This window comes from Hordeum vulgare, chromosome 5H, assembly GCF_904849725.1.
Source record: "Hordeum vulgare subsp. vulgare chromosome 5H, MorexV3_pseudomolecules_assembly, whole genome shotgun sequence".
NCBI classification, from domain to species: Eukaryota; Viridiplantae; Streptophyta; class Magnoliopsida; order Poales; family Poaceae; genus Hordeum; species Hordeum vulgare.
The window spans coordinates 400,349,325-400,357,983 of NC_058522.1; positions in this window are offsets into that span (position 1 = coordinate 400,349,325).

Consider the following 8,659-nt stretch of genomic DNA (forward strand, 5'->3'; position numbering starts at 1 on the left):
TTTTTTCATGTTTTTGACCCCTTCCAGAGGAGATTTTGAAATGGAGTCCAAACGGTAGAAAATCACCGAAAAGATTTTTTCTGGAACGAAAGAAGATCGGGGGACTTGGGAGCCAAGCCAGAAGAGCCCCAGGGGCCCCACAAGCCCCCACCCCGCGGCCAGGGGGCGCGCCATGCAGGCTTGTGGGCCCCCTGGAGGTCCCGAGACCTAGATCTTGCGCCTATATATTCCCAAATATTCCCAAAAAAATCAGGGGAGCATCATAATCACTTTTCCGCCACCGCAAGCTTTTGTCTCCGCAACATCCCATCTGGGGCACGTCCTGGTGCCCTCCCGGAGGGGGGATTCGGACACGGAAGGCTTCTCCATCAACACCATGACCTCTCCGATGATGTGTGAGTAGTTGACCATAGACCTACGGGTCCATAGCTAGTAACTAGATGGCTTCTTCTCTCTCTTGTATCTTCAATACAAAGTTCTCCATGATTTTCATGGAGATCTATCCGATGTAATCTTGTTTTGCGGTGTGTTTGTCGAGATCCGATGAATTGTGGATTTCTGATCAGATTATCTATGAATCTTATTTGAGTTTCTTCTGATCTCTCTTATGCATGATTTCATATCCTTGTAATTCTCTTCGAGTTGTGGGTTCTGTCTGGCCAACTAGATCTACGATTCTTGCAATGGGAGAAGTGCTTGGTTTTGGGTTCATACCGTGCGGTGACCTCACCCAGTGACAGAGGGGGTAGCGAGGCACGCATCATGTTGTTTCCATCAAGGGTAAAAAGATGGGGTTTTCATCATTGGTTTGAGATTATCCCTCTACATCATGTCATCTTGCTTAAAGCGTTACTCTGTTCGTCATGAACTCAATACACTAGATGCATGCTGGATAGCAGTCGATGTGTGGAGTAATAGTAGTAGATGCAGAAAGTATCGGTCTACTTGTCTCGGACGTGATGCCTATATGTATGATCATTGCCATAGATATCGTCATGACTTTGTGCGGTTCTATCAATTGCTCGACAGTAATTTGTTCACCCACCGTAAAACTTGCTATTTTGAGAGAAGCCTCTAGTGAACATTATGCCCCCAGGGTCTACTCCACACCATATTTTCAGCCTTACACTTTTTACTTCGTTGCACTTTCCGCCTTCAGATCTCATTTTGCAAACAATCTTGAAGGGATTGACAACCCCTTTGAAGCGTTGGGTGCAAGCTTGTTTGTGTTTGCGCAGGTACTCTCGACTTGACGAGACCCTCCTTTTGGATCGATACATTGGTTCTCAAACCGAGGGAAATACTTACTGCTCCTGTGCTGCATCACCCTTTCCTCTTCAAGGAAAAAACTAACGCAAGCCCAATCTCCGTCAACGTGTCAATTTCTGGCGCTATTGTTTGAGAACTAGCAGTGCCCTATAGCCGAGGGAACGTTGTAGGCCGTGGTTGGGATGGACGCTGCTTGCACGAACGCTGTCGGATCTGAGATGGAGGGTACTGCCACGGCTGGGGAGGCCAGCGCCATCGTGGGAGGAGGGTGACGCCACGTCTCCGGCATAACAAGTCCACCGGAGCTGAGCATGGAGGACGGGACACACGGCCGCGCGCACTGTTGCGGGCCCTAGCCGGATCCGGCCTCCTTTAGCACACACGTGGCAACCGGTCCCCTCCGAGCACGGGGTCCGAGCATCGCCCCCTCCTAGCAAAGCACTCGCCACCCCATCATAGCGCGTCTGACACCTCAACCACGCCTCGGTCTGGATGGGGTACCAGGAGAGCTCCGTGGGGCAACTTCACGAGGGGCCTCTCCGTGGTCGTGGGAGAGGCACGGGGCGGCGGGTGGTCTCTTTATGGCCGTGGTGGCCGGACACGGTGGTGGAGTCCCCGCCGGAGCTGGTGGCGGTCGCATCTTGCCATGGCCGTGGGAGGCGCCGACGGTTGGAGGAAGGCGGGGCTCGTTGGTCATGGGAGTTAAGTGAGGGCATGCCTACCGTGGGAGGGGTTTGGGGCGCGCCGGCCGTGGATGGTGCTCGTAGTGGAGTCAGGGCGGGGATTCGTGCGTGTTGGAGGTGCAAAGGAGAAATGAACTAATTTTCTTACAACGATACTACTAATTGTATGACAGAAATTGTATGATTTCAGTACTATCAGTGATCTAATAGATGCCCCAGAGAGTCGACGATAGTGGTGAGGGCACAACGAGCTTGGTGACGTTAGGTAGTGGATGTGTGTTTGGGTTGGCTTGAATGGCTATTTTCATTATTTTTTGTTGGTTTTTAGCATGGTTTTCGTAGAAATTTTCCAACTCTATATTATTTCTTTTTTATCTTACTTATGAAATCATCACCTAGCTTGTACGAAATAAGTACTTGCTTGCAAAAATAGATAATAATTGCAACATTTGGAATCCAAATACTTTTACTTGAACAATGTAGTAGATTGGAAAGGGGTTAGCCCGGTTCAAAAAAAGAATTGCACTCAATTGTACTCCGTAGTGCATATTTGCTTAAATTTAATACACTTTATGTATTTCTTCCATCTTATGACAGTGGGGAGATGAAGTAGAGGCCAATGAAGGCGTTAGGGTGGCTCCTTCACATGAATACTTCATGATCTAGAAAGCAATAATTCAACCCGTGGTAATGCATGATGAGGATAACTTTATTTTTGACGTTTGATAGTTAGATATGAGTGGTGTGAAGTGTAGTGACACGTGGAGCAGATTTTACGATTTTTTCGCCCGTTGCAACGCACGGGCATGTGTACTAGTTACGACCAATATAGATGGTCATAGCTTTGACTAGGAGCCACATCATCAGTTTTGCCTACATGTCATGTCCATGTGTCAAATTTTGCCCTAGTTTGTGAAGCGACTTACTATTCTGTCATTCCAAAAAATCTCCAAAAATTCTCATAAATCCTTTGGATAATATATTCCTCAAATATGTGGAAATCCTTCCTTCCATAGTTCAAAAATAATTCAACAATATTCATTTTCCTATTCTGTTCAGAATAACACTTTGTGAAGGAATTGCAATTTCTATTTTTTTGATTGCCCTCAATTTTTTTGCGTACTCTTGCCTATCCAAATCATTGCCTCATGAAAATTTCGTCTCCATTTGCCTAGTAAATCTTTCTCAATAAATTTCCAAAGGTTGTGTTTAGCTAACAACTTTGTGAAGGAAGTACTAGTTAGGTATATCCTAATGAGTTGGATTTTTTCCACATTGTTTATATACCCAAACCATAGCTCTCCACAAAATTTGAGACCCATCTAACTATCCATGTGAGCTCATCATCCAATCTTTGTTTCTTGTAATATTTTCAGTTTGTGAAGCAACTACATTTTATATTGTTTTATAGTTGATGAAAATTTACCATGGCATGAAACTGTCCATAGAACCTCCCTCCACCAAATTTTAGCTCATTTAATTTAGCCAATTTCCCTCAATTTTTTTCCCAATGTTATGTTCAGTGGAGAGCATTGTGAAGGAAGTACAATTATTATTTATCCAAATTTAATACAATTTTTACAATGCCTTAATGTGCCCAAGTTATCATCCTCCTCCAAATTTCAGCTCAATTCAATCATCTATGTGAGCCCAGTTTCAATTACCATTTTTTGTCCAGATTGGCACATTGTGAAGGAAGTTTCACTTTGGCATGCCAAATGGTATAAATGTTTTACAGTGCCTTAATATGCCCAAATTAACATCATCCACCAAATTTCAACTCAATCCATTCATTCATTTGATCCCAGCTTCAACATCCATATTTCTCCACAGTGTGGTAGTTTACAACGAAAGTGCCACCTAGGATCATCCATTTGAGCTAAAAATTTGCCAAGAGAGTCTCCTTAGTAGGTGATCATCCTCAGCCAAAATTTAGGTCCATTGTCCATGTGCATTTCCCCCGCCGCTAATCAAACACTTGGCTGCTAATTCATGTTTGAGCTTACTTCTTTCTACTCGTGAGATTCTTCTATTGTATTCTTCTTCCTAACACCTACCGAGGGAGTGCCAAACCCACCAGACATCTCTAGTCCTCCCAGAACGCGTGGAAACTCCATGATCAGGCGGTGACCATGCGGCTGGCATGCCACTTTACGCGCTCTTGAGTTGGGGCCCTCGTACACCATCCAAACCTTGACGTCTCACCACCACACCATGTATTTCTGATTAGGTAGATACTTATGTACCTATAAATGATTTTTGGGAAAAATAAAGAGCAAACTATAATGCAGGTGTAGTTCAAATTTAACCCGCATCCAACTGAAATGCAAGAAATTTGTCTTTTTCATGAGAGGTGGATAAAAGCTTTTAACACCCAACCATTTGGTCAATTTTACATTAAGTATGTCCTACTATTTTAGAAAAATGATTTGGTCCAATTTTGCAACAAATATATGGTAGGTCCTTCACAAAAACACTCATTTTGGGCACTTGAAAAATGGAAAATGAATTTTCCATCCAAGGAACATGAAAACTTCCTTAATCAACATTGTTTGCCATTATAATATGCACCCTTGCACACAATAGTAGATCATCTGAACAAACTATGCCATGAATATGGCCATAGATTGATCATCTGGCTTGAAAGCCATGAACCTCCACACATGGTAGCTCATTTCTGAGAACACTTTTTAAAAGTAATTGTCGTACTCCAAGTTTATTATTTTACCTGGTAACTTGTCACATATAATGACACAATTTGAAGGTTTTACATTTTTTTTAAAATTTTCATGGCCATTTCAAAATGTGGTCAAAAAGGCAAGTATGACCGTTCCTAGCTAGTGGTTGAATATTGGAAAACTTTTGGTGTTTCTCTAGTAAAATAGATACTTTTGTACGTACTAGCAAAAGAGCCCGTGCGTTGCAACGGAAGAGAACCATACAACACGTTTTAACCTAATAATCATGACTTGAGATATTTATTTAAACTTATTGCATAAATAGAATTTAAAAATTGTTAAATAAGTAAAATAACATCATATTTAGATTATACGCATCACTATAGATTCAAATTACATTATAAATAGAAATTTAAAAAATTCAATAGGTAAGATACATTAGATTTCGATTCAACACATTTTTTGAATGAAAGTTCATATGTAATAATTTAAAATTAGAGTTACAGTTTAAAAGATATAATTTTTTCAAGTATTTGTTAATTATAATTGGACCGCGGATTAATTAACAACATGGACCGGCCTCGTTATGAAAAATGGATTGTACGCTATTGATTAAAATTAAAGCATAAATATTATTTAAAAATTATTAAATAAATAAAATAACATTATATTTAGATTGTGCGCATCATTATTGATTAAAATTACATTATAAATAGAATTTTAAAAATTTAAATAGATAAACTAACATTATATTCAGATTCTACATATTTTTCTAATAAAATTTCATATATAATAATGTAAAATTGGAGTTACCGTTTAAAAGATATAATTTTTTAAAGTATTTTGCATTTATAATTGAACTACAGATTAATTAATTAAAAACTGTAGGGGTGTTTTCGAAAACATACAGCAAATGATTGGTTTTTTTACTCAAGTATGTACTGCGGGTTTATTTTATGAAAAGTGAAGGAGGTTTCTACAAAAAATCCAAAAAACGATTCGTTCTCTCACTCTATTATGTACTGCGGGTTGATTCGGGAAAGCACAGGGGGTTTCGTGTAAAAACGAAAAAAACGATTCGTTTCTCACTTAAATCCGGACTACGGGTTGATTTCAGGAAAATCCAGGGTGTTTTTTGCAAAACGACGACGACGGACGGAAGAAGCACTGCGTGCTTTATTATTAGGGAGAGATAAATGATTTTTGGAAAAATAAAGAGTAAACTATAATGCAACTGCAGTTCAAATTTGACCGGCTTCGAGCTGAATCGACAAAAAATTGTCCTTTTCACGAGAGGTGGATAAAAGCTTTTGACACCCAACCATATGGTTAATTGTACATTAAATATGGCCTAGTATTTTATAAAAATGAATTGGTCCAATTTTGCAACAAATATATGGTAGGTCCTTCACAAAAATACTTATTTTGGGTACTCAAAAAAATGGAAAATAAATTTTCTGTCCAAAGAAATTGAAAACTTTCTTAGACAAAATTATTTTCCATTCCAATATGCACCCCTGTGCACAATATGAGATCATTTGAATAGACTATGCCATGAATGTGGCCATAAGATTGATCATTTGGCTTAAAAGCCATGAATCTTCACACATGATAGCTCATTTCTAAGAACACTTTTTTAAAATAATTGCGATATTACAATTTTATTATTTTACCTTGTAAATTTATCACATATAATAACACAATGCGAAGGTTTTCCATTTTTTTTTAGTTTTTCATGCCCATTTGAAAATGCGGTCAAAACGGCGGGTATGACCGTTCCTAGCTAGTGGTTGAATATTGGAAAACTTTTGGTGTTTCTGTGATTAAATGGATACTTATGTACCTAAAACTCATGTTTGGGAAAATAAAGAGAAAACTATAATGCAGCAGCAGTTCAAATTTGACCCGCTTGAAACTGAATCGACGAAAATTTGTCTTTTTCATGAGAGATGGATAAAACATTTTGACACCCAACCATTTGGTCAGTTGTACATTAAATATGACCTAGTATATTAAAAACTGATTTGGTTCAAATCTGCAACAAATATATGGTAGGTCCTTCACAAAAAAATTCATATTGGGCACTCGAAAAATGGAAAATGAAATTTTCGTCCAAAGAAAATGAAAACTTCCTTAGGCAACATTGCTTGCCATTACAAGATGCACCCTTGCGCACAATATTATATCATTTTTACAAACTAGCCATGATTGCGGCCATAAGATTGATCATTTGGCTTCAAAGCCATGAATCTTCACACATGATAGCTCATTTGTGAGAATTGTTTTTGAAAATTACTCTCGTATTACAAGTTTAATATTTTTTTCTCATAACCTGGTCACATATAATGACAAAGTGTGAAGGTTTTCCCTTTTTGGATTTTTTTTTAAATTTCTCAGGCCCATTTCAAAATGCGGTCAAAGCAACGGGTATGACCGTTCTTAGCTAGTGGTTGAATCTTTGATTGTTTTGGTTATTCTCTGATTAAATAGATACTTAAGTATCTAGAAATGATTTTTGGAAAAATTAAAGAGCAAACTATAAGGTAGATGCAGTTCAAATTTGACACTCCTCCAACTGAATTGCCAGAAATTTGTCTTTTTCATGAGCGGTGGATAAAAGCTTTTGACAACCAATCATTTTGTTAATTATACATTAAATATGACCTAGTATTTTATAAAATTGATTTTGTCCAATTTTGAGACCAATCTATGGTAGGGCCTTCACAAAAAAACTCATTTTGGGTAGTCGCAAAATGGAAACGATTTTTCCGTCCAAAGAAAATGAAAACTTCCTTAGGAAACATTGTTTGCAATTCCAAGATGCACCCTTGTGCAAAATATTATATCATTTGAACAAACTATGCCATGAATGTGGCCATAAGATTGATCATTTGGCTTGAAAGCCATGAACCTTCACACATGATAACTCATTTCTGAGAACACCATTTTCAAATAATTTTCATATTAAAAGTTCAGTTTTTCTCGTAACCTGGTCACATATAATGACATAGTAGAAAAATTTTCCAATTTGTTTTTAATTTTTCATGCCCATTTTAAAACGCGGTCAACACGACATGAATGACTGTTCATAGCTATGGGTTGTATCTTGCAAAAAATTGGTTTTTCTTTGATTAAATAGATACTTTTGTATCGAGAAGTATTTTTTAGAAAAAATAAAGTACAAAGTATGAGGCAATTGTAGTTCAAATTTGATACGCTTCCACCTAATTTGGCAGAAATTTGTCCTTTTCACGAGAGGTGGATAAAAGCTTTTGACACCCAACCATTTGGTCAATTATACATTAAATATTGCCTAATAGTTTAGAAAATTGATTTGGTCCAATCTTACAACAAATATATGGTAAGTCCTTAACAAAAAAAAACTGATTTTGGACACTCAAAAAATGGAAAATGATTTTTTCGATCCAAACAAAATGAAAACTTCCTTAGGCAACATCATGACACTCAAAATGTGGTATAATATTTTTGAAAAATGGTGTAGTCCAATTTTTCAACAAATATTTATTATTTTTTGTAATTTTTCCACAGATTTGGGTAAAAAATATCGCGTTTCGAGCCGCCCAATGAGAGACGAGAAACTGCGAATCACCCAGTTGGACGCGATGTGAGCCGTCCATCAGCATCCATCCAACGACGAAGCCTCTTGTGAGAAAGCACAACCCTAACCACCCAGGCACCCACCCACCCTTCCTCAGTTTCCAGATCCGATCAAGATGCCTCTCCAGATCCTAGCGAGCCATCGGTTCCTTCCTCCCCCTCCCCACCACCACCACCTCCGACCGCTCCCTCTGCCCTGTGCCACCACCTCTGGCCGCCACTGCTGGGCTGCCCGGGCGTGCGCGTCATCGTCATCGGCGACCCTGGCACCGGCAAGTCCAGCCTCGTCGCCGCCGTCACCACCTACCAGTTCCCCGAGAACGTCCCCAAGGTCATGTCCCACACCCGCCTCCCCACCGACTATTTCCTCTACCGCGTCCCCATCACCATCGTCGACAGCTCCTCCAAGTC